The sequence below is a fragment of the Symphalangus syndactylus genome, chromosome 11 (assembly GCF_028878055.3).
Source record: "Symphalangus syndactylus isolate Jambi chromosome 11, NHGRI_mSymSyn1-v2.1_pri, whole genome shotgun sequence".
Taxonomy (NCBI): Eukaryota; Metazoa; Chordata; class Mammalia; order Primates; family Hylobatidae; genus Symphalangus; species Symphalangus syndactylus.
In genome coordinates, this window is record NC_072433.2 from 42499943 (window position 1) to 42527400 (window position 27458).

At 42.7% G+C, this 27458-nt stretch overlaps 1 long non-coding RNA gene and 1 pseudogene across 2 annotated transcripts in view; both read right to left on the minus strand.

Annotated features, from left to right (window-relative positions):
• LOC129457750 (uncharacterized) overlaps nt 1-27458 on the minus strand; it is a 220490-nt gene that overhangs the window by 75194 nt on the left and 117838 nt on the right. The gene's annotated exons all lie outside the window — the stretch shown is intronic.
• The window catches only part of LOC129492614 (uracil-DNA glycosylase-like), a 33266-nt pseudogene continuing 27874 nt past the window's right edge, over nt 22067-27458 (minus strand).

Genomic DNA, 27458 nt, shown 5'->3' on the forward strand with positions numbered 1-27458 from the left:
CCCCTTTCACAGCAACAAGGCATCACCTGAGGAGCAGGGAGCAAGTCCTCACCAGACACCAAACCTGCAGATGTCCTGATCTTGGACTTTCCAGCCTCCAGCACTGTGAGCAATACATTTCAGTTGTTTATCAGTTGCCCTGGTCTAAGGCATTTTGTTACAGGAGCCTGAATGGACCAAGATACCCTTACGATGTGCATGCATGAGCACACATGCTGGCATGCACACACACAATGTGAGTGTAAGCATCATGAAAGAAAGGCAAGGTTAATGTCTTTCTAATACAGCACTGTAGACCAAGTCTCCAGCACTTACTAGATGTGCAATAGACACATAGATGATTAAATGAATGGATCTCTTCATAATGCTTTTTTAAAATCAAACCATAGCTGTCTCATAACCCTTGATCCAATACAAGTGAGCAATCAAATAGATCTGTTAATGTGATATAATACCTGTAAAATCTCAGAACCCTTCTACCTAATTATAGAAAGCAGTTGAAGAGTGAATTCCCTCCTATCCTCTGCAAAGGATACATTGAAGCAACAGTTTTCTAGAAAGAAAACTATAATGAGCTCCTACACACCTGGGTACAAGTTCTGTCTGGGCCATTGCAGTTGTGCAGTCTTAGGACTTCTGCCCCTCCCAGAGGTGGCAGTGATATTACTCACCTATTCTCCTTGAGTTGGTACAAGGGTTAAGTGGAACAATAATTTGGAGAGAAACAAAACTCAGAAATGTTACAAACATACAGACTTTGTATTTCAGACAAGAAACTTTCTTAGAGTGCTTTTTTTTGTCTACGTTGGTACCATGTGGTGATGTTATATAGAAGATGTAAATGCCTTTTGTAAAGTGTGGACCCACCTCACTAGATAATGATTATTTTCATAGAGTGTGAACATTCTCCTTTTTGAAGTGCAATCTTCAAGACTATCTCTCCTTATCTGCTCTGAAAAAGGATTCCATCTGTTTCCTTCTGAAGAGCATCACTTAATCTTGAAATACCACCTGGCTCCCTCCAAATTTAATTTTAACTATGAGACACATCACTACTTAGAACTAAGAGATTTTCTCACCTTGGACACAAGTTGAGAAAGGAAAAACTTGAGTCTCTGGCTGCCATTGCTTTGGACATTCTTCAGTGGATAAAAGATTAAGTAGTGTTCAGTAAACTTGACCACCTACCATCGAGAGTACACTGCCTCTACCTTCTCCCATTCCTTTTTTTTTTTTTTTTTTTTTTTGGATATAGAGTCTCACTCTGTTGCTGTTGCCCAGGCTGGAGTGCAGTGGTGCAATCTCAGCTCACTGCAACCTCTGCCCCCTGGGTTTAATAATTCTGGTGTCTCGACCTCTCTAGTAGCTGGCATTACAGGCATGCACCATCACGCCTAGCTAATCTTTGTATTTTTAGCAGGAACAGGGTTTTGCCATGTGGGCTAGGCTGGTCTTGAACTCCTGACCTCAAGTGATGCACTGGATCTCAGCATCCCACAGTTCTGGGACTGTAGGCATGAGCCACTGTGCCCAGCCTCCCTTTTTTTGTGGGTCGGGGGGTGGGGGGAGGTAGAAGAAATTTCCACCATTTTCCCCTCTTACTGGGTTGGCTTATAGGTAGTTATTTATGGTGTTTATCAAATATGTTTGGCTCTCCACCTCTTCTGCACATCATAAGACTGTTTCCTGACCTCTTGTGTTTGAGTAAAGCCACATGACCTGCATGTAGGAATGATGTGTCACTTCCAATATAGAAAATTTAATTGCTAAGGAAAATATCATTAGAGACCTGTTTTCTCTGCTGTAGTACCCAGCAACACTTGACATGTCAGCCTACATGCCAGATTATAGAGACAGAGAACAAAGCCCCCACTGACTCAAAATGGACATGTATGAGACATTAATTTTTATGGTCCAAGCTGCTGAAACATTGGAGTTGTTACCGCAGCATAATCTAGCCTGTCAAGATTAAGAAAAATGGAGAAAATAGAGAATATTTGCATCAATTAGCTATTGCCTATACTTATAATAAACCACCCCAAAATCTAGTGATTTAAAACACCCACCATTTTATTTGCTCATGATTCTGTGGGTCAGCAATTTGGGTTGGGCTCAGCTGAGTGGTTCTTCTGCTTATTTCACTCAAGTCACTGCTATAGCTGCAGTCCACGGGTATATTGATTGGAAGCTGATGGCTTAGGAGTCTTCAGCTTGGATATTTCACCACAGTTCCATGTATTCTCAATCTCTGGTAGGCTTGCCCAAGCTTCTTCCCCTGAGCCTCCATACAGCAAGAGAGCAACAATAGAAGCTACAACACCTTTTGAGGCCTGTGATAAGAACTCCCACATTCTATGGATCAGAGCAAGTCTCTAGTTCAAACTCATGGGGGTGAAAAAATAGACTCTATCTCTTATGGAGGTGGCAGCAAAGTCACATTGCAAATATAGGGAGGGGAGGCTCTTGTGGTCATTTTTTGCAATCTACCACATCATCTCATGACTAGTATACCAGTCCAGAATGTTTACACATTGAAACAGCATCCTGTCTATTTTAGAGGGGAGGGGTATCATCAACAAGATTTTGCTTAAAAAAAATTAACTAAAGAGCCCAATATTCCACCACTTGCCCACAGAGGGTTGTCGTTACCCAGTTTCCATGACACTACATGGTCTTCTTGCAACCAGTAGGCACCCTACCTCCCAAGATGCCTGGGCCATTTTCTCTACAATCTTTTATACAATGTTTTAAGAAAACATACCTCTTTCGGGAATATGACTTGGAAAAATGAGATAAAAGCCATGGAGTTCCCAGTTTCACTGAAGTGGATTGAAAATTCCAACAATGGCTCCCACAACATAAGGCAACAATTGATATCTGGAGGCAGTGAAGACCAGGGAGTAATTTGAATATGAAGTGGGAAGGGGAGCTTCTTACAAAAGTGAACAACTTGATAAAAGCACTGATGAGTAATAATAGCAGTTACTCACTGAGTACTTAATATTACGATTCCTAATAGTAATAAATGCTAAATAAAGCATGTGCTCTCCTAAGAATGAGGTTAAATCTTAATTAAAATGTGAGGGACTTTGGATAAACAGTAGTCGGTTTATAGGAAGCCTACATTGGCTCCTTGCTTATATAATTTCAATAAATTAGCAATAAAAACCACTGAAAAAGGATAATTATCAGAGAGAAAAAATACTCAGTGTTAATGAGACAATGGCAGGAGGCAACCCCTCCACCCCACTCCTCCTTCTGATGCCCACCCACCATTTTATCTTTACCTGTAGCTCCCCCTGGTTAAACTTCCAGAATCGATGGGTTCATTCCTCTTGTCCCCCGAATCCTTGGGCCTGCCAGAGTCTCTGCCTTTTGGTGTTCAGAGAAGGCCTGGATGGATGGCCAGGGTGCAGGGTTCACAGGCCTGGCATCCCAGATCCTGCCTTCAGCTGTCACCTTAGACAAAGCAGTGGTTAGGAAGGTTGGAGTCAGGGAACACATGAGGACAGAAAATGCTCCCTCAGCCATATAACCCCCTAAAGACTACAGGATGACTGAAAGGTGGCTGCTCTTGCAATGGAATGTGAATGATCTTCCCCAGGGCAATTGGATGAATCCAGCTCCAAGAGGTTCCAAAATTTGAAAGGGCAGGCTCCGGGCTGGCTGTGAAAATTGTAGGAAAATTGTAATGTGGGCCCCTGAGATCACTCTCTGCAGGTCTGTTCCCCATGGCTTGCCAGTTCTTTTTGCTCTCACCCAATGTCCTGTTCTCTGGTGGCCATGTGATGACTCCTGAGGACAGGAAATGAGTCTACCTCTACAAGAAATCCATCCTTAGCTAGCGAAGGAGGCTGAAGGGCATCTCCCACCCTTCATTCATGCCCAAATGCGTATTTCACTGTTAGCCTGCCCAGGTTTAACCATTTCATTGTCTTTTATATAAAATTATAACAGGGTTCCGGTTGAGGCTGGATTTCTAAAATCTTGATACCTAAGAACAAAGGCTATAAAACCATTTTAAAACTAAAGACAGATTTTCAGTTCAAATTGGAAGAGGGACCACACACTTTTATCTTATTTTTTTCCCTCAATACTAACAGAATAGCGCTATGAACCCAAAGATTGCTGAGATAAGGAGGAAGGGATCCTTAAGTAGAGCAGAGAATCTGTATTGTTTCTGGAATGTTGAAAGTGTATGGGATACTACTAATGCATGAGTCAGAGAAGAGGAAACTGGAGTCCAGAGCACCCAGAGAAGGCCCCTGCAAAGGTGGAAGACATTCTTCCTCGCAGACCCCGGAGAGCTATAAGCCTTTTACCTGTAGGTAGGCAAAGCAGAAGCAGAAATGGGAGAATAAATAGGTAATAAATTAAAGTTCTCTCAGGCTCTTCTGTTTTATTCCCTACTCTTAGCACACTGAACAAATGACGGTTTATACCCAAGATCTGGACTAGGGCTCCTGATATGGCTGTCAATTGCCTCTTGCAACATAAAGGAGCGGATAACCTGCTAGTTGTCCAAGCCACCCCAAACTCTCACCACCATATGCCAAGGTTCAAATCACTTTATTTTACCATGAAGGGAATGAAGGGAAGGTGAGTTGGGAGGCAGAATTCTAAAACCAAAATGGAGAATGCCTGCTGTGTAAATCAGCCAAGTGCCTAACTGGCACACAAGAATGGGCAACTGAAGATCAAGAGCCAGGTGGAAAATCCATTGAGGATAACTTGCAGCCCCAAACTAACAAGTGAGCAAAAAAAATGATTCCAGAAAACAGGAAACAGGAGAAAAATATTTTAAAAATTAAGTAAGTACACTCAGATTTAAGGCAATATTACATTTAAGACAAAATATACTGAGGAAACAAATCAGAAGATAAGAAAAAGTACTTTGAAAATAAACATGTGATAATATTGTGAATATTTCTGCTTACCCACTCAGCATTCATTGCTCCTTCAATCATTCCCAAAAGAGCACCCATTTTGTTGAGGTATCCCCTCATCCTAGAAAGCGTATGTGACTCAATAGGCGACTTTCGGTTGTTACAAGGAGATGAGGGTTAAAAGGAATGAGGGTGTGGTAGGCTGAGTACTGGCCCCCCAAAGATGCCCAGGTCCTAATCTTCAAAGAATGAGAAATCCATCCTCCACTAGCGAAGGAGGCTGCAGGGCACCTCCCACTCTTCATTCATGCCCAAATGCTTATTTCACTGTTAGACTCAGCACCCGTTCACCCTATGAATATATTACCTTACATGGGGAAAGGGACTTTGCAGATGTGATTGAGTTAGGATCTTAAAATGAGGAGACCTGTCCTGGACTATCTGTTTGGACCCAATGTAATCACAAATCCATAGAGTAGCAAGGCAGGAGGGTCAGGGTAGTCACAGGAGGGGTAACAGTGGAAGCAAGAGATTGGAATGATGTAAGGAAGGAGTGACAATCCAAAGAATACAGGTGGCTTCTAGAGGCTGAAAAAGTCAAGAAAATGGATTCTTCCTCTGAAAACAGCAGAAGGGATATACCCCTGCCAACATCTTGATTTTAAATGTTGATCTTGCACATCAGTTGAGGTCAGGGATTTGAGACCAGGTTGGCCAACATGGAGAAACCCTGTCTCTACTAAAAATACAAAAATTAGCCAGGTGTGGTGGCACATGCCTGTAGTCCTAGCTACTCAGAAGGCAGAGGCACAAGAATCATCACTTGAACCCAGGAGGCAGAGGTTGCCATGAGTAGAGATTTTACCGCTGCTCTCCAGCCTGGGTGACAGGGAGAGACTCCATCTCAAAAATAATATAAAATAAAATAAAATAAAATAAAATAAAATAAATAAAATAAAATGTCTGATCTCCAGATCTATAAGAGAATAAATTTGTGTCACTGTAAGCCATTAACTTTGTGGCAAGTTGTTTTAGTGGCAATAATACAACCAATACAAGTGGTGTTATTGACATTTTGTGGACAGATACCAGGAACACTAAATGTCCTGAGATGCATGAGCAGTTGCTTACAGTCAAGAATTATCTTAACCAAAATGGCCATAGTTCCTAAATTAAGAAACATTGGAAGTTATTCAGAATATATTTCCCTCTTTCTCAATGCTTGGGTTGGGAATGAGCACGTGGCAAAGTTCAAGTCAAGGAGATGTAAAGAGAGCTTGGCTAGGTTTCTAAGATGTCTTTGGAGATCTTCTCTGGAAAGACATTAACAAAGAGGCATATACACCCAGTTCCTTCTAGCAGCTATTCTTCACTCTCCTAAATTCTATGAAGGTTGAGAGAGGTGAAGAAGCTGCAGAATAAATGTTTGAAGCTAGCAGAAAATGGTTTATGAAGTTTAAGGAAGGAAGAAAGAAGCCATCTTTATAACATAAAGGTGCAAGGTGAAGCAGTAAGTGCTGATGTAAAAGCTGCAGCAAATTATCCAGAAGGTCTAGCTAAGATCATTGATGAAGGTGGCTATACTAAACAACAGATTGTTAATGTAGATGAAACAGCCTTCTATTGGAAGAAGATGCCGCCTAGGACTTTCATAGCTAAAGAGAAGTCAATGTCTGGCTTCAAAGTTTCTAAAGACGGGCTGATTATCCTGTGAGGAACTAATGGAGCTGGTGACTTTAAGTTGAAGCCAATGCTCTTCTGCCATGCCAAAAATCTTAGGACCCTTAAGAATTGTGCTAATTCTGCTGTGCCTGCTCTTTAAGTGGAGTAAAGCCAAATGACAGTACAATTGTTTACACATGGTTTAGTGAATATTTTAAGCCCACTGTTAAGACCTACTGCTCAGAACATAAAGATTCCTTTCAACATATTATGACTCACTGACAATGCACCTGGTCACCTAAGAGCTCTGATTAGGACATACAAAGAGATTAAGGTTGTTTTCATGCCTGCTAACACAACATGTACTCTGCAGCCCATAGATCAATGAGTACTTTTGACTTTCAAGCCTTATTATTTAATAAATACGTTTCAAAAAGCTGTAGCTGCTGCAAATTTTAATTCCTCTGATGGATCTGAGCAAAGTAATTAAAAACCCTCTGCAAAAGGATTCACCATTCTAGATATCATTAAGGACATTCATGACTCATGAATACCAACATTAACAGCAGTTTAGAAGAGTTTTATTCCAATGCTTGTGGATGAGAATTAGGGGTTAAAGACTTCAGTGGAGGAAGTAATTGCAGATGCCATGGAAATATTAAGGAAATTAGAATTAGGTGAGTGGGGTGGCTCACGCCTGTAATCCCAGCACTTTGGGAGGCCGAGGCAGGCAGATCACCTGAAGTCAGGAGTTCAAGACCAGCCTGCCCAACACGGCGAAACCTCATCTCTACTAAAAATACAAAAAATTAGCTGGGCGTGGTGGCAGGTGCCTGTGGTCCCAGCTACTCGGAAGGCTGAGGCAGGAGAATGGCTTGAACCTGGGAGGCAGAGGTTGCGGTGAGTCAAGATCGTGCCATTGCACTCCAGCCTGGGCCACAGAGTGAGACTCTGCCTCAAAAAAAAAAAAAAGAAAAAGGAAAACTAGAATTAGAAATAGAACCCAAAAATGTGTGACTGAATAACTGCAATCTCATGATCAAACTTGAATGAACGAGAACTTATTTCTTATGTATGAATGAAGAAAGTGGCTTCTTGAGATGGGATCTACTCCTGGTGATGATGCCACAAACATTGTTGAAATGACAACAAAGGATTTAGAATATTATAATACATAAACTTAGTTAATAAAGCAGTGGCAGGGTCTGAGAGATTAACTCTAATTTTGAAAGAAGTACTACTATGGGTAAAATACTATCAAATAGCATTGCATGCTACAGGGAAATCTTTCATGAAAGGAAAAGTCCACTTATGTGGCAAACTTCACTGTTGTCTTATTTTTAAAAATTGCCACAGTCACCCCAGTCTTTAGCAACCACCACCCTGATCTGTAGGCAGTCATCTGACTGACAACATTGAGGCAAGATCATTCACCAGCAAAAAATTACAACTCACTAAAGGCTCAGAAGAGTGTTAGCATTGTTTAGCAATAACATTTTTAATTAAGATATGTACATTTTAACAATAATACTATTGTTTACTTAATACACTACAATACAGTATAAACATTACTTTTCTATGCACTGGGAAAACAAAAATTTTTTTACTCACTTTATTGTGATATTTGCTTTATTATAAGAGTCTGGAACTGAACCTTCAATGTCTCTAAGATATGCCCATATGTAAATGATATCTCAATAAAGCTGTTAAAAAATAAAAACTATAGCTGAAAATATTTTACATATGAAAGTTCATATTGAACAGAAACACCAAATACTGTGCAGGATTGGAAAAAATCCCCACATTTCAAAATATTCTTATAAAAACTTACAGACAGTAAGAACAGGTTATCTACAAAGACAAAGCTTCATCTGACTTGTTACAAATAATACAGAATACAGGAAGAAAATGGATGGATCTGAACATTATTTTTAAAATGTTTGAGTCTAGACTTTTATACCCAGTTCAACTATATAAATAATGAGAGGATGGGGTAAAGATATTTTTCAGACATGTAAAGACTCAAGGTTTTTTCCTGCATATCTCTCCCCCAATTTTTTTTTAACAATATACTACAGCAAATGAAAAAAGAACAATAAAAGACACAGGATTCTATCAATAGAGGATCACCATATGTAGTAGAGAGAATAATGCCCCCCATCAAAGATAACCACAAAATGATCTCTTAATCTATGAATATGTTACCTTACTATGGTCAAATAACAGGATAAACCCTGTGGTAACAAATGTATTTACATAATCATAATATTTTCACTGCAGTTTATCAGGTTTTAACTTATAGGAAAACATTGATTATTGATTATACTTACAGAACATAAAGTGTTATAAACCTCAAAAATGCGAAAATAATCCTATGACTAACAGGAATTAAAGAAAGTTGGAGGGCTATGTAGAATTGCTAATATCCTTAATCTTGCAATGTCAAGAGGGATGATACAATGTAATGTTAATAAATTTGAAAATAGAAATACATTATTTTACAGATATAAAGTCCCCCAACAGAAAAACTTGAAATAATATACCTAACAAGATTGGAAGGAGGACATGGGGAGAATTAGTTCAGACCCTCATCTTTCTTATTAGGAAGCTGACAAACACTGTTCAGAATTTGTAGACCAAGAAGTAGAGTTGTGTGCATTGCATGTGGACATTTGAAATCAACTTGGAGAAACTAAAAATAGAAACAATCAAACATGGTTCCTCTGTGGAGTAGATGGAGTATAAAAAGTAGGGAAAAGGGATGCTTTTCTTTTTCACTTTACCCCCATGTTTCCCCCCCAGATCCACCTTTGGAGAAGAAAACTGTTGTCCCAGCTGTTGGGCCACTGCCTACCATACTAAATAGTCCTCAGCTATCAGCCTTCTTCAGATAGTGCCTCAGCTAAAGAAAGCTGCCTTGCCCAAGTCCATTCCTTCTAGAGGTAGTCTACATAAGATATTTAGTCTAGAGCAGTGATGTAAAGTCCTGGTTTCCTCACTCAACTAAGGACCATTCTGAAGAGCCAGCCCAGCTTCAGAGGTCCCCATGGAATCACTGCATTACTGTGACAGCATCACAGCCCTGCCACTCCCTCAGCCCCAATTCTGCTTCCTCATTTTCCCTCACAGGTGTTGATCTCAAGAGTCTTCCTTTATAAACTTCCCACTTGATAATCTCTGTCTCAGAGTCTGCTTCCTAAAGAACCCAATTTGGGATAGACCTGTTTTACACTAACTTTTTAAAAAAACCATTCCTAAATTAATTTTATAAATGTAAGCACGGAGCTATGTGCATGCTTTTATTGATTTGTTTTCTTCTAGAAATAAAGGATCATTTAAAATCTGAGGAAACATAAACTTTATTTTGAGAAAAATGCTCTAAGAGGCTGTCTGCTTATGCAGAGTTGCACCAACTTTCCCCATCTATGATGCAGAGGTTGAAGGCACTGGTGAGCTAAGCTGCTTTGCATCGTAATAGAAAAGATTGTATTCTTGAAGCATAGGTGGCCTTGCATTCTCTCAGAGTATCTTAGTGGAGTATCTTTCAACTGCAGGGCTTGTTGATGAGGGTATTTTGGTTTGTTTTATTTTTAATTGACCCAAAATTGTACATATTTATGGGATACAAAGTGATATTCTAAACTCAATTTGGAAGGCCACACCCAATGTCTTTTCTTAAAAGAATAAGAGTGCGTTGCTATTCTGTCCAAATAGATGAACACATTCATATTGTCAGAAGCATCTCATGCCATGGGAAACTATGAGGCCTTGGTAATAACTTCCAGTGATTTCCCACGACATGAAAATCCAATTCAAACTCTTAATCAAGTCTTCCCAGGCCCTAGGAGATCCTGCCTCCATCTATGTTTCTGCTTCATCTTATATCACCTCTCCCTCTATTCATGACTCTAGAGCCACACTGCCTCATTGCATCCTTGAAATCCACCAGGCTGATTTCTGCCTCAGAACATTTGCATAAGCCATTGTCTTTGCTTAAAATGCCTGAAATATTCTTCTCCTGAATCTTTGTTTAGCTGACTCTATCTTGTCAATTCAGGTGTCTGCTATAATGCTCCCTTGGCAAAGAGACCTTCCCTGACTATTCAATAGAAAGTAATGCCCTCTTCCTTCTCTATGGTATCACTCAGCTTTCATTTCTCCAGAGCACTTAGCACCAACTGAGGTTATCTTGTGTTTCTTTACTTGTTTAGTCTCTTCTCTCCTTGCTTCCCAGAAGGGAACCTTAGAGCAGGAACTTCCTTTGACATGGCCTTGCTGTTTTTGCAGAACCTTCAGCAATGCTGGGCCTTACCTGTTGCTCAATAAATATTTATTGAATCATCAAATATAAAACTATATGAATTTAGTAGGTTTAGAAATCTCACCCCAAATAAGGAGGAAAGCTTTGTATTTTTAAAGAAATTAGAAGATGGGTTCATAATTCTGAAATACCCTAAGTGTTGTCAACTTAACTAAGAGGTGCTTGTGACACAAAATGCCCTGGAAACACTGATGAAAGCTATTGTCCTTCTCCTCAGGAAAAAAAAATGTAGGTATATTTTCTTGTATATCCACAAAGTATGATGTGTGCAATTTCAAGATTTCTTCCCCCAGGTTGAGAAGCCCTACTCTAAAGACTATGTGAAAACCATTTGTAAATGGCACCAAATTAGCAGGCAAATGAGTGTTGCAGGAGTAACTGCATGTAATTTTCCCCCTGTATGGTCTACACCCATTTAAACAGCTCTGACTGAATGGGAGCCACCTCATGGAGCAAGCAAAACAGGGTCAGGCTAGCAGGAGGCCTTAAGAGGTCATCTTCTCTAACCTCTTGCTGGGCATGACTGCTCATCCAAACATCTCCCACAGGCTCGATGATCTTATCAATGGCCTCTTGGCCTCAGATAACCTCTCTAAAGAGATAGTAGCCCCATCTAATATAATTTATCTTTAAACACATCAGTCTCCTGCATTTGACTATAAATTCACTGAAGACAGTTTTACCTAAGAGTCTCTAGTGCTGAGTTAGCACAAAACTTCAATGTTTGCAAAGCAGATACTAAGTACCAGGCATTGGGCTCAGAACCTTACACTAATAAACTGTTTTAAATTTTAAAAATGTAATACTTTTCACAATCCTAAGAGATATAATCTATCATTTATTTGCCCATGTGTTTATTATTTTACTTTCTTTACTGGAATGTAGGTTTCTTTGGAATCGTCAGTTACAAGTGAATCCAGTAAATACAGCTGAATAAGTGAGTGAATGAATGAATGAATGATGACTCCATGCAGAAGAGAACAAAAAGATAAGAAAGCTCTTTCACTCTTAAGGCAAACAAATAGTGAGCAAAGAAAAACTATAAATAAACAGGTAAATATTTTATTTCCAATCGTGTTAAATGCTCTAAAGAAAGATTTCTTTCCTCTAAACTAAAGCTTGTCAATGAGCTTGAGAGTGGCTTGTGGCAGGGGGATGCTGTATTAGATAAGCAGTCCGGCAGCTCTCTCTGAGGAAGGGACATTGAAGCCTAGATCTAGTGGTGAGAAAGATATAGCAATAAGAAGATTCCAGAGAAGAAGCTTCCAGATGGAGAGAACAGCAGGTGCAAAGGCCTTGAAGTGGGTGCTTGGCATGGCCAAGGAGCAGAAAGAAGACCATTGTGCCTAGAGCTAACAGGTTCCACTGAGAGCTCTGATGAGAAGTTTGGGGACACTGGCAGGGGCTGTATCATGTAGTATAAGAACGTTGGGTTTTATTCTGATTGCTATTAAAAGTCACAGAATAGCTTTAAATAGGGGGTTGACCTAACATTTTAAAAGATCACTCTGGCTTCTGCCTGGAGAATGAACTGTAGGGGACAGAGAGCCCCAGGGCATGAACAAAGGGATTCAGACTGGCTGGAAGGCTGGTAGAAGGATGGCTCCCATGAGCCAGGGGACCTAAGGCCTAATCTCAGCCTTGTCCTGACCACTTGCAGGACAGGTGTCGCTCTACTACCTGGGCCTCCATTTTCCCACTTATAAAATAAAAGGGCTCATGAGGCTATCTATTGCTGCTTTTTCTTTTCTTTTCCTTTCCTTTCCTTTCTTTTCCTTTCTTTTCCTTTCCTTTCCTTTCCTTTCCTTTCCTTTCCTTTCCTTTCCTTTCCTTTCCTTTCCTTTCCTTTCCTTTCCTTTCCTTTCCTTTCTTTCTCTCTCTCTCTCTCTCTCTTTCCTTCCTTCCTTCCTTCCTTCCTTCTTTCCTTCTTTCCTTCCTTCCTTCTTTCTTCTTTATGGAGTCTTGCTCTGTCACCCAGGCTGGGATGCAGTGGCGCAATCTCAGCTCACTGCAACCTCCACCTCCTGGGTTCAAGCTATTCTCCTGCCTCAGCCTCCTGAATAGCTGGGACTACAGGTGTATACCACCACGCCCAGATATTATTTTTTTTTTTTTTGTATTTTTAATAGAGATGTGGTTTCACCATGTTGGCCAGGATTGTCTCAATCTCCTGACCTCGTGATCTGCCTGCCTTGGCCCCCAAAGTGCTGGGATTACAGGTGTGAACCACTGCACCTGGCCTATTGCTGCTATTTCAACCATGACATTATTAAACTTCTGAATCTTAGTCTTGTTTTTGTCATTTGGATTCAGAGACAAATCTAAAGACAGCAGATCTGCCCTCTGCCTGCCTGAACCTTCCGGAGACAGCCCAGCTAACACACAGGTAACAAAGCTCAGGCCAGCGATATGAGGCTCTGTGGCAGGGGCTGGCTGACAGAAGCCAAGCACATGCTTCCTACGTGCTTCATGAGAGGGGACAACCCCTGTTCAATTCTGCTCCTTAGGCAAAGCCAAAAACAGACCACACCCTGCTTTTAAAACAGCGACTCATCAGGAACACTCTGATGGGGCTTTGTTTCTTGTTGCTCTTTGGTCCCCAAAAGGCACACATGGCCACCCCTCGGGGCTCATCCCAGTGTCTCCTCTTGGAAGGAAGATGTGCTCCTAGAAGGCCAGTATCCAAATGCAGCAACGCTTTGGTTTGACTAAGAGAAAAGGGGTTTGACCTGGTTGGATATTGCATCTGGCTCTTTCCCTCCCTCCCACCTCCCTGCCTTTCCTTTTATCTCCCAAAGTGGTCCTCTCCGGGCTGATGGGAGAGGGCGTGCGCTGTGCTGGGGGTCACATCGCCTCCCCTCCCGACTTCCTCAGCCCCCGCGTCCCTCGCACACTTGCTTGTGCAGCTGCTGTGTGTAAATTCCTCACATACATCTCCGACTGGCCAGTTTATTTTTACAAACAATAAATAGGACGACATTCCTATGGTGTCTCTCTCTGGACAGCCTAGTTTACAGAGCTGAAGAGACAGTGATGGAAGATTGGTGGGGTTTATACAGATGGTGGTCCGCATGTCGTAAATCTCATAAACACGGAGTGAGGCTTTTTTTTTTTTTTCTAAGAAACACAAACAACAACAACTCACTCCCCCACCCCCTTTTCTCTTTTTCCCCCAAGATCACAAGACATTATCAAGGCCTGCAAATCATGACCAGATGATATTAAGTTGCTTCAATAACACTCTGGATCCCTTCCGGTGTGCTATTTTTCTTCATTAGAAACGATAGCCCAAGTGCACCAAGTCCTCTTTCCCTATCCTCAAAATTTATAGATCACAGCCTCTAAACTAATTGTTACTTGCACACTAGGCCGCAAGCTGTTTGTGCATGGAGCAATTACCTCCAAGGCCTTGATGAAAGGCACAGGGGAGGCAGGAGGGTGAGGAAAATGAAACACTCAGGCAGGGTGGCCAGGTTGACCTGACATTGTGGATAAAAGTGAGTGAGAAGTTCCCTTATCCATCACCGACCCTTGTTCAAAGCTTGAGATGTGTCATGTACCTGGTGCAAGCTGCTGACTTCATGACATTATGAACCAAACCCCTTCCAGACCAACATCTCCCTAGGAAAGAGAAGCATATGTCCTGATTCTCTGTCTTAACCTCCCAGATTATAGCACTTCCTATAGCTCAGAAAGTCATTGACTTCCCTGTGAATAAGCAAAGCAAGAGATTGGGTTCCCTGTGGCTACGCTGTCCAGGTGGTTCTCAGGATCTGGGTAGCAAACCTAGGTGTGCACTCACTGGATGACTGCCAGGTGCTGTCCCTGTGACAGCATCATCCCACCTCAAGCTGGGTTCTCCTCCCCTAGGCAGAGCAAAATCTGAAGGCCTGGGGTCAGAATTAGAGATGCTGTCTTACTGCTGCCTTTTGTAGACAGAGAAACAGAGGCTCACAGGCAGGCCAACATCACATGGCAAGCTAGTGCCAGAGACAGGTCCCTTGACTCCATACTCAGGTCTGTTACCGTCTGGCAACGTTGATGCCCTGGGAAATCATGCCATTTGCAGGTAGAGTTCTCATTCAAATGCCATGTGAGAAATAGCCCCAGCTGATCCCACCAAGGATGATTACCAAAGAGTCACAGCACATCACCAGTCATAGTCCAGCAGAAAGTTAGTTTTTATTTAGTGGGGTTCACAAAGTGATGTTCTTTCCTGGGTACCTAAGGAGGAGAAATGCGTTATTTTGGCACACAATCAGGCTTGGTCAATCAAGTCTTCGAGATCAGCCCATAATATGAGGACGTTGTTAGTGTGCCATCTGTAACCCCACAGCACCCACCATTCTTGTGTCCTGCCAGAACCTGGACTGTGTATGAGAGATGCTCAGCCCTCATGAAGCTGAACAGAAATGCCAATGAGTGAACACTCTGGGAGCAGCACTCTACCAAAGAAGGTAAGGAGCGGTGAATAAATACCCCGGCTTCCTCCTCCCTCAAAAGGAACAACTCCAAGGCATGGACTCTGGGTCTCCCAGGGTTCCCCAATGGGATTGAACCCTGACATGCACAGGCGTATGCTGCTCCTTAGCACAAGCTATAGTGGATGTCTTCCCTGCCCCACTTTATCTCCCCACTGCCTTGCCAGCAATTCCGGAGATCACTGTCTAAATAAATTGCTCACTTGCAAATCCTTGTCTCGGAGTCCACTTCTGGGGAAACCAAACCCAAGATACTTCCCAGTGTCTTCTCTCTTTGTGAAGAACATTGAGGTCTATTGAATGGCTCCCTTTAAAAAAAGTGTTTTCTTTTTTTTTTTTTTTTAGACAGAGTCTTGCTCTGTTGCCAGGCTAGAGTGCAGTGGCGTGATCTCGGCTCACTGCAACCTCCGCCTCCCAGGTTCAGGCCATTCCCCTGCCCCAGCCTCCCTAGTAGCTGGGACCACAGGCACCCGCCACCATGCCTGGCTAATTTTTTGTATTTTAGTAGACATGAGGTTTCACCATGTTGGCCAGGATGGTCTCGATCTCCTGACCTCATGATCCGCCCACCTGGGCCTCCCATAGTGCTGGGATTACAGGCATGAGCCACTGTCCCCAGCCTAAAATGTATTTTGTTTACCAGAATTTTTAATTAAGGATATTTTAAATAAAGATAAAAAAATAAATGTTCTTGTTCTATTAAAAATCAGAAAATCTGGCATCCACGCATGGCAGTCCTGAGCAGGAGCCGGAAGCGGCCGCCACTTTTAGAGAAGCCTGTTCTCTCCACTTCCTTACGGTCCCCACCAGGTCCAGCTTTGTTCTTTCAGGTCAGTTTCCTGGTCCCTATAGACAATTGATTTTTTGAACTGAAGATTTCTATTTCATCTTAGCTGTTTTCTAAAGAGCTGTAGACAACAGATCAAGCATGTTTCTTGCATTCCGTTTAATTTCTTCCTGAAATCTAATAGAGGAACTCCCCAAGATTTGGATAACTATGCTTCTTTTTATGCTTTTTAATTTCAGATTTTTATGATAGTTGCTCTCTATCTTTACAGCAGAAGAGATTTCCCTGATCTGCAGTTGTCTGCATAAGCTCCCTGCACTTTATTCACGTTCAACGGGAAACCATGCCAATGAGATTCCTTGTTGCCTTCAGTTCATGGTGGGCTCCTGCGTAGCCCACTTGAATTGTTTTGATTTTTCCCTTGAGAAGATCAACTCTCAAAAATAATTCCCATCCTCCTCCTTCCCCATACCCTACCACTATTACTATTCATGAGTTATTTTTCTTCTTGTGTGGAGGAGTCCTTCGTACCCCTCAAAGACTTCTCAAATTGCATTAATTCACTTTTCTCTCCTATCAAAGTACTACGTGATACCATTGTCAGCCTCATAATATAACCGACTATAATAAAATAAATCTAAATATGTGTTTAAAAGAGCATGTGTGACCTACTGTGGTAGTGAGGTATAACATTTGAATACTGTCACCTTAGAAAATTAGAGGTTTACCGGAAAAATGCCATCACTTCTGTTCCATGGAATTGAACTTTTGCCAGTATCCTTTTGCTATGGCTGCGAAAGGGTCAATGTGTAGGATAAGGGAGAAATTCATTCCATCATCCAGGTAATCTGCCTACATATCTCTAAAAGCCAGACATTAGAAAACTACTTTTTTTTTGCTTCATCTCTGCTGATTTTTCACCAACTGAAGAAGGGCAGACCACCGAATGTGAGTGACTCTGAGAAGTTTGTGTTCTTAAGAGAACTGAGTCATTGGCCCCCATGGCTTCCTTGTTCCTCCTCTGGGTTTGGCCTTGTGTGAACAGGTGGCAACGAGGTCTTAAAATTACCAATGAACACACTTCTGTCCCAAATCTGCTTTGCAGCAGGAGCTCCGAGCTTGGAATCCACAGCAGCCTGGCCACTCCAGCCAACAAGAGGAAGCAATGCAGCAAAACACAGGGGCAGAGAGTGGAGGTACTCTTAGGATATTTTCCAGGTAAACATCCTATAAATAGGGAGAGTCAAGATGCCACAGCAGGCAGTCCCAGCATGGATTATAAAGCATAGATGTGGCATGGAGACCCAGTGGAGGGACCAGCACAGCCTAAGGAGAAATCTCAGAACATCAGAACTAGAGCTGTGAATGGAACTCAGGTATGGGGCTTTCTCGTGGGGGCAAAGAAGGAGACCATGTCAACATGCCAGGGAGTCTCACCCCAAGCAAGCTTCTGCCGCTCCTCTACTTAACCCCCTCAAAGGCTCCCTGTGCTCTCAAGATAAAGTCTAAACCCCCAAACAGAGCTTTTCAAGACCACTGGTCTGATTGGCCTCACAGAACTTCATTTGTTCCTCATTGTCTGTCCACAGGCTCTCTGACTGCTGGGCTGGGCCTTGAGTAAGCTGGTAGGGGGATTGGAGATCAACCAGACCTGTTGCCTGCCCTCAGGAAGCTCACTGTTCAGTAGGGAGACAGACAGGGGACAAATAGTTTACAGAGCTACCTCGTAAGTGTTGTGAGAATTCAGAGATGACAAAAAGAAAGGGGTGATCAGCTCATTTGGGGATGGGAAGGAAGGCCTTCAAATCAAAGACCTTCAAGACTGAGGAGCAGATCATTGAGGGCAGGAGGAGGGGAAGGAAAACAGTCCAGCAGAGAGAATGACTTGAGCACAGATGGAGAGGCTCAATGCTGCTTGGGACATGAGGACTTCAGTGAGACAGGAGGTCACAAGCAATGTCTTGGGGACTAGAGGGACATGTTGGTTCCTGGGCCAAAATTCAAGTTTCCATGCTGAGTTATGAGGACCACCTGGAGGTCACCTGTGCTTGGAGGCTTCCTGAGTGTGTCAGTACTGTGTAGACTATGTGTGACACATCCTCCCCCAAGAGACATGAATGATTGGCTCACGTTGCCGGAAAGTCAAGTAGGTATCATGGCTCCAGGGCCCTTTTTCCACCTCTGGGCTCCTCTTTCCAGCTTGTTGCCTTTGTTTTTCAGCCAAGTTTTCCCCAAGTAATGACAAAGATGGCCATGGGGATCTTATAGAGATCTAGATAGAGTTTCCCTTCCCTATTAGTTTCCATGAAATCTCAAGGGAAATAGCCTCATTGGCCCCAGCTGTGCCACATCCTCATTTCTGGACCAATTGCTGTGGCCAAGGAGTTGTAGCATTTTCATAAGCCAGACCCAGGTCATGGCTAATTCCTATAGCCCTGGGTAGGGTCAGTTTCCCCTGCTCCCATGATGATTGTGAATAGAGTGTTGGCACCCCAGGAGAAATGAGTGTGTTTTTTTCCAAAATGGACAGTGAATGCAGGGCAGGTAAAAGCCAGTGCTATTTCCCATACAACTCTGAACTGAGCCCCTTACCCACCAGATGTGCAGCTTATGCAGAGAACAACATCCCTCTTGCCAAGATGATAGCTGCCTTGACTTTGATGTTCCTCAGTTTCCACACTTAACGTCAGCTCTTCTGCCAGGGCTGCATACTTGTTTGTTTTGTCTGGACAGATTTTTGTGATGCTTCTGCTGCAGGAAACAGCTACATCAATAAGGTCCACTGTTTTGTTAGCTTTATCAAGGAGCAGGAGCAGAATGTCTGCTCTGGTGAGCTGCTTTTGTGTCTCCAGCTATCTCAGAATAGCTATTTTCCAACATATTCTTTTTCTCTATGCTATTTTCTTTACCCAAGCCCACTTTCAAACAATTAATTGGTGAGATTTGTGGCAACATTCTTGTACCTATTAGAATTTCATCCTGCAATCCAAGGTGGTTTACAACTTCTGTATTTCCTAGCAATTAGATTTTGTTTATCAAGCAAGTGGGTTCAAGAGCAATGACATTGCACTGTGTTTATGAAAACAGGTCTTCAAAGCACGAAAAATGACATGTTATGTTGCTCCTGCTGTTGCTATGGCTACTTTGCCTGCATAATATTGACTAAGGAGATGTCAGAAAATCTGCTAAAGAGCAGAGATCTCTGTATCTTTCTTCCCTCCCTTTCTCCTTCCTTCAACAAAGACTTACTGAGCAACTATTACACCCCAGGCACTAGACATACAGTAATATTTCTAAAATTCCCCTAATATTATATATAACTATATCTATAATAATATAATATCATCTTATGTAAGTATATATCTACAATATAATATAAATATACAACATAGATAAATATTTATATATAAATAAATTATAAATATATATTTGATCTATGACATATGCATCAGTGCTTACTGTTTGACAGGCACTGTTCTAAGAACTCTGCACATAAAAACTCTTAATTTTTTTTTCATTTTCTTAACAATCTCTCTTCTTTTTCTTTCTTTTCGGTTTATAATTTTAAATTTTGTGGGTACATAGTAGGTGTATATATTTATGGGGTACTTATTCTTCATATAATATGATAAATACATTTTATAGATGAAGAAATTAAGGCAATAAGCTATCAAATGACTTTCCTAATATCATACAAGTAGTTATTAGAAGAGAAAGGACCTCAACCCAGGTCTCAGAATCACTACACTATTCAATAGCAGACAAATCTTCAAAATCAAAAACAAACAATTAGAATAATTACATTGTGCTACTAATCCATTTGTGGAATAGCACATGAAAATAATTACAAATTATGCTTAATATGAAGATGGGTAAGTTTTAGGATCATAGAAGGAGCTCAGTCCGGTTCAATGGCCATAGTGAGGGAAGGCATCTCTGAGGAAGAGATGTAGCAGCTAAAATTTGAGGACGAGTTGGAAGTAAGTGGTGTTGGGAGGACGGAGAGAAGATCAAAGGCAGGTGTCAGGCAGAGGGACAGTAGGTATGCACCTGCCCCAAAACCTAAATGAAGCCTAGTAGACTGTGCCTGGAAGCAAAACCTGTAGAGATGGTGTAGTTAGGTTAGAAACAGTAAGGTCATGCTTTGTGAGTTTTTTATTTCTGGTGGGCAGAAAATGGCCCCCAAAGTGACTGTGAATATGTTACCTCGTGTGGCAAAGGGACTTCACTATGTGATTAAAGGTACCATGGACCTTGACAGGGGATGGGTATGCAGTTGCACCCAATTTAATCACCTAAGTCCTTAAAAGCAGAGACTTTTTCAGCCATGGTCACAGAGAAAAACGTGACTACAAAAAAGAGTCAGGAAGAAGTGACTTTGATGGCTGTGAAGATGAAGACATGGAACACAGCCAAGGAAGAGGGTGTCCTCTAGAAGCTGAAAATACAACCAAGTATAATAAGAAAGAAACAAAGCCAAACATGTATGTTAAAAAACATCTATGACATAATGTAGTAGTTAGGTATAGTTAGGTTGAGTTCCGTCAACTTAGAAAGTTAGATGTTTGCCTGACAAAATGACATCACTTCTGTTCCATGGAATTGAACCCTTGGAAAAGGAAGGAAACAGCTTTCTCCTATAGATCCTCCAGAAAGAAATGAAGCCCTGAGAACATCTAGTTTATAGCCCACTGAGACCAGGTCAGAATTCTGACTCCAGAACTGTAAGACAATAAATTTGTGTTGTGTTAAACTAAGTTTGTTGTCATTTGTGACAGCAGCGATAGGAAATCAACACATGTCATAAAAAACTATTGATGGCTTTGAGCAGAGGAACAGCACTATCAAAAAATTTTTTTGAAACTTCAACAATCTTCTATTACCAAACTTGTGCAAGGTTAACGCTTTCACCTAGAGAACAGCAAAAATGACATCTCTAACAAGATCAAGGGTGGGAGGTGCAAACACAATGAAGACTGTCTCTTAAAAAAAGCATTAAGAAAAAATACATTATCTACATAAGCATTGTTTTAAAAACTAAAACTTCCCAGTGTGGCAGAAAAAATATCCCAAAGTGATTGCAGTCCACAAAAAACAGCATTTGGCAGTCTGTGCTGCCTTAAAAACCCCAACTTAGAATAACCCTAGGAGAAAATCATCCTTCCTCCATTAAAAAAAAAAAAATCCCTTTTTTCCTTGTCCTTGTTCAGATTCCATGAAACACGCAAAGAATAACAGGATGGACAACACCCAGCCCACTTCTCTCGCCCCCTATCTCTTAAGGCTCACACTCAGGACTATTCCTTAGGAACCTTCACTTCTACTACAATCAGAAAATTGATCCCTAATTTCTGGGCCAGAGTTCTAGAAACGCAAAAAACATTCTCCTGCTTCCTTCAAGGAGAAGCCTGCGGGATCCTTGAAAGATCAAGGGGACAGTGTATCTGGCTGCAACTGGAATGCCTGCCGGTTGGGCCCAGGGGATCCCTTTTTCAGCAAAATCACCCCAACACCTTATTACTGAAAGTCTAACTCACCAGGCAAAACCAAGGAACAGCATGCACCAAACTACATCTGTACCAAAAAGGTGCACCTTTCCAACATTTAACCATAAAGGTAAGGGAGGTGAGGAGAGCCGAGTGAGTACTTGACCTCATCTGTCTTCTGAGAAGCTTGCGTATTTTAGGCCAAAGCCATGTTGCAGAGAAAGACATTTGGCCAAAGAGTTGTCTTTGCTGTGTCTGTCTGGATAAAGCTGCCATTTCTGGGCATCCTGGTTCAAGGATGCTTTATGGAAGCTTTGCCCCCTTATGCAGAGTACTTAGGAATTAATGGGGAAATTTTCCATTCGCCTTCATAACTGGCAAATACTTCAACAGCAGTTTCTCAAAAACCACCAATGGAGAAAGACCACCCCTTAAGTTGAGGTTCACAGCTCCTTCCGGTTGATGGACTTCTTGCTGGACTTGGGTAGCAGCTCATTGGTTTTAGAAAAGTGTCTACATCCGGTTGGGTGTGGTGGCTCACACCTGTAATCCTAGCACTTTGGGAGACAAACGTGGGTGGATCACTTGAGGTCAGGAGTTCAAAACCAGCTTGGTCATCATGGTGAAACCCAGGTCTCTACTAAAAATACAAAAAATTAGCTGGGCATGGTGGTGCACACCTGTAATCCCAGCTACTCGGGAGGCTGAGGCAGGAGAATCATTAGAACCCGGGAGGTGGAGGTTGCAGTGAGCTGAGATTGTGCCACTGAACTTCAGCCTGGGTGAAACAGCAAGACTCCATCTCAAAAAAAAAGAAAGAAAGAAAGAAGAAAGAAGAAAGAAGAAAGAAGAAAGAAAGAAAGAAAGAAAGAAAGAAAGAAAGAAAGAAAGAAAGAAAGAAAGAAGAAAGAAAGAAAGAAAGAAAGAAAGAAAGAAAGAAAGAAAGAAAGAAAGAAAGAAAGAAAGAAAAGTGTCTACATCCAAAGAACCTCTATACGCAGACAACAGGGAGGGATGAGCTAGCTGCAGAATGTGGTGCTCTTTCCTGTCCATGGCACTGCCCGTCTTCTGAGCATAAGAGCCCCAGAGCAAGAAGACAAGCCGGTTCGAGTTCTGATGTAGCCAGGACACAATTGCGTCAGTGAGTTGCTCCCAGCCTCTCTCCTTATGAGAACTGGCTTGATGGTCCAGGATAGTGAGACAGCATTGAGTAAAAGAACCCCTTGTTTGGCCCACCCAGATAAATCTCCATGCTGAGGGTGAGCAAAACCATCTATGTCTGCAGACAACAATTTTTAAACATTTTCTGAGCTGGGCGGAGGTGGAACAGGTCTTTGCACATGAAAGCAGAGCCTGTAAGCTTGACTGGGTCCATGATATGGATCCTGTCTGGGAATGAGAACCTTCACATCTCTTATGTCACACATATGGGTCTAGGTGAAAACTTGGTGTGGGGGCGAATAAACAATGTAATGTCTGCTTTATTCTGCACAAATCCCATTACCTTTATAAAATACTCTTTCCTGAACTGCACTGAGGTACTTCTTCCAACTCTCACCAAAACCCATGGGTAGTTGTGGACCATGAGTCTGTGTTGGGCCATGAGTCTGGGAAGAGCCCTGGTCTTCCTCCTTTAGATGTGAACCAACTGCTCACTGCTCAGGAGTGAGGAGGACAGCAGGCTGGACTCAACCTGCCTGGCCCTGGCTTTCTTGATGGGGTGGGCCTCTGCATCTTAGTTCTCCTAAGCTACAGCTGCCTCTCCAGTCCCCACATCAGCTGGCTTGGGACTGTGGGAAAGAGACTTCCCAGCCAGATGGGGAGAGAGGAAGCAGTAGAGTGTCTTCCGGCTGTTCATCCCAGAGTTGAGGAGCAAGCAAACACACAGCACAGGGACCCACGAGGCTTCCACTGGCTGTAGCAGTCAGCAATTCAAATTTTTTTAAATTAGCTGCATATTTTTATCTGGGTCTCACATTATTTCACTGTGATTTGGGGGTTGTGATGGTTTATTTTATGTCAACTTGACTGGGCTAAGGGATGCCCACATAGCTGATGAAACATTATTTCTGGGCATCCCTTAATATCCGTGCAGGTGTTTCTGGAAGAGATCTGCATTTGGGTTGGTGGACAGAGTAAAGCAGATGGCCTTCACCAATGCAGGTGTGCATCACCCAATTCATCGAGGGCCCAGAGAGAACAAAAAAGCAGAGGAAAGGTGAGTTTGCTCTCTGCTTGAGCTGGGACACCCAACTTCTCCTGCCCTCAGAGGTCAGCACTTCTGGTTCTGGGTCCCACTCAAATGGGAACTGACACTGTCAGCCCCTCCCTACTCCCACCCTTGTTTCTGAAGCTTGCAGACTAGGGCAAACTGCACCAAGAAGTTTCCTGCTTCTCCAGCTTGCCAGTGGAGCAGAGGGCAGGCTGTGGGACTTCCCAGCCTCTGTAATCATATGAGCCAGTTTCTGTACTGGTTCCATTTCTCCGGAAATCCCTAAGACAGGAGTCAAACATTAGCCAGATTTTACTAAGCTGTTGACAAAGTTTTCAACTGGGGTTGGAGAAAACTACTTCTCTACATCACAGGACAAACTGTCCTCATTTCTGTTACTAAACACTCGTATCAATTCCTGCTGTTGTCATCAGCCACTAGCACCAATGTCTGACAGCAGCAGAGATTTCCAGGGGCCTTGGTGCACTCCAATGCTGGCCTAACTTGGGGCATCTTAGGCAAATTGCATAACCTCTCTGAACCTCAGTTTCTCTGCTGTAAGTAAGATGGAAATTCTGTCAAGGCCTATTCTACAAATGGGTCATTATGAAGATTTAAAAAAAACCTAATTGTCCGAACTTTAATCTTGGCGCAGAGTAGGGCTCAACAAAAGCTACTTTCTCTTTTTCTGTGTAGTTGCTTCCAGTGCTCCAGTTGCTTCTGGGTCAGACAATGCAGTAAATGTCTGGACAACTATAGCCATGAACATGAAGTGTTCATGTAAATGTAAGGGCCGGGGAGAGTCAATTATCAGCATAAGGATGATAGGCAAGTCTCTCTCCATAGAAATGTTTTCTTATAATGTTCCAAAGCATTATAATGCTCTGTGTCCTCCAGTATCCTAGTTATTAGCTGGAGTAATAGGAATGAGCTGTTGCTGACAACAGTGTTACTCATGAGCACATGACTGTTGGTCGACAGCTCTGTGCAGGGACAGCCTTGTCCAGCTGGAGGAAGTTCACGGTCTAGTGACTTAGGGAAGTAGTAAAAGGAGACAACCAGGTAGTTTCCACCCAGACACACACACACACACACACACACACACACACACACTTTCAATAAATAATGTAGCTGTTCCTTGTATATCTACCCTTGATATAATTTTTTCTTTGTTTCTGATGAATAGACATAAACCTAAAAAGGAAGTATCCGAAGTATGTCTTGGCCACTTTTACTATATAGATAGATTGATGGGTGGTTAAAATTTCAGTACAGATATCAGTAGGGTCCCTCTGCTTCTTATAATCTAGCTAAGAATGGGTTAGGCTATGGAATGTCTGTGACCTTCAAGAGTCCTCTGATTTTTTTTTTTTTTTTTGAGAAGGAGTCTCACTCTTTCACCCAGGCTGGAGTGCAGTGGCGCGATCTCGGCTCACTGCAAGCTCCGCCCCCCGGGGTTCGCGCCATTCTCCTGCCTCAGCCTCCCGCGTAGCTGGGACTACAGGCGCCCGCCACCTCACCCGGCTAATTTTTTGTATTTTTAATAGAGACGGGGTTTCACCGTGTTAGCCAGGATGGTCTCGATCTCCTGACCTCGTGATCCGCCCGCCTTGGCCTCCCAAAGTGCTGGGATTACAGGCGTGAGCCACCGCGCCCGGCCTTGAGTCCTCTGATTTTTAGAATCACTTCTGACTCCAGGCACCCTGCTTCTGCTGATTTGCAGAATTTTGGGAACCATCTGAGTCTTTCTAATTGTCCAAACCAACCTGGAAGCCAGAAGGCAAAGGTACCCATGGATTTAGTTGACACAGCTGAGCCTCCCAGCACAGAAAGCAGGGTGGAGCTGAAGATGCTAGTGCAATACATGAGCGTGTGTGAGTATACAATATGCCTAGTGGGTTTGGGTGATAGAGTCCCTTATGTGTCTGTATAGGATTGGGAGTGGAGTGCACTGGTGCATCCCTGACCAGTTGGAGATGGGAGAAGCATGGGGTGTTCCCTTCCAAGGTTCCAATTCCCTTCCTCAGATGGACTCTTGAATTCAGCTAAACTAGACAGCAGAGGAAAGCAGCTGGCTGATCCATGACTTTTCTGGCTTCTTGGCTGATTTCAAGTTCCCTGGGCCCTCCCTAGGTGTAAGTGTCACCTCAGTGGAGCAGACCCTGAGTGACACAGCAAGTAAGATGCAGAGGGGATGGGAAGCTCTGATGGGAATCAGGATGTAAAGGGAGCCCATCTCAGGACAGGGGCCTTTGCAACAAATCAGGCCAGAGAGGGTGGTCCAGCATGCAGCGTTCACCTGAGAGGAGAAAACATCACCTGGTGGGCAAAGACTGAGAATATGCAGTAGCTGAGGGGTTCTCAGGACCCCTCACCTGCTTCCCCATGGGCTTAGGCCATCTCCTCATCTGCTCATGGGGTTCTCTCAGACAGATCTGCCCTCCCACTCATACTTCCTTCATTTCCCAACACATCTGCTTAACATCTTGCTCCCTCCTCTTAGGCACTTTTGTTTTATCACCTAATTTTTAACTGTCTTCCCCACTTCTAATCTCACCTTCCCTCAAAACACTTCTCATTGCCTCCATGAGGTCTCTCACTCCCAGGGATGTTATTCTGACCGTATAAACCTATAAAACCATATCTGAACACGATAACCTAATTTGAAGGTGTCATCCAACATCCTGCTACACTCAGCTTAGTCCCCTAGCACTAGCTGGCTCTGCTCCCAGCCCTAGGAAAGAAACTCTTTCCTACCTATATGACACCACACTCATAGGTCACAGCCAATTGTGTCAGGTGCATTTACTGACTCTGGAGAAGACAAGCCATGGGTGGCCAGTGCCCACTCACATCTGTTATTGCCCAACTCTTTGAACAATTGAGGGAGTTTGGAACAGAGTCAAGTCAGCATAGGGAACTAGAGAGATGTCTCTGGCCAGTGAGATCCCCATCACTGTCCTCTATCCATTCTTCTTTCTTTTTTTTTTTTAGTTTGGTCACCCACCCAGGCTGGAGTACAGTGGCGCGATCTCAGCTCACTGCAATGTCTGCCTCCTGGGTTCAAGCAATTCTCCTGCCTCAGCTTCCCAAGTAGCTAGGGTTACAGGCACCCACCACCATGCTCGGCCAATTTTTTTATATTTTTATTAGAGACGGGGTTTCACCATGTTGGCCAGGCTGGTCTCGAACTCCTGACCTCAGGCGATCCACTTGCCTCAGCCTCCCAAAGTGCTGGGATTACAGGTATGAACCACTGTGCCCAGCCTGCCCATCCTTCTTAAGTCCCATTTGTTTTAGTCTGTGGATTTAAACCAGAATGCAAAGCTGGACTGCAGATCACCTAGTTAGGCACCATTTTCTTTGTCTGTTGATCCACGTAAACGGTTTGATGAGTTTCACTGATACCCATCAGGAGTTTAAAGACAAAGGGCAAGAGAGTCATGGGGTCCACCCTTTGGCCACATTCTGGCTGGGCCCACCCTACACCAAGAAGTTGTCTTTATAACGCTTTCTTTATAAAACCTTATATAACATATATATTATACATATATATATATATATATATATCTTTATAAGGTTTTCTTTATAAACCCAGTCATTGAAGATTTTTCTTTTGTATT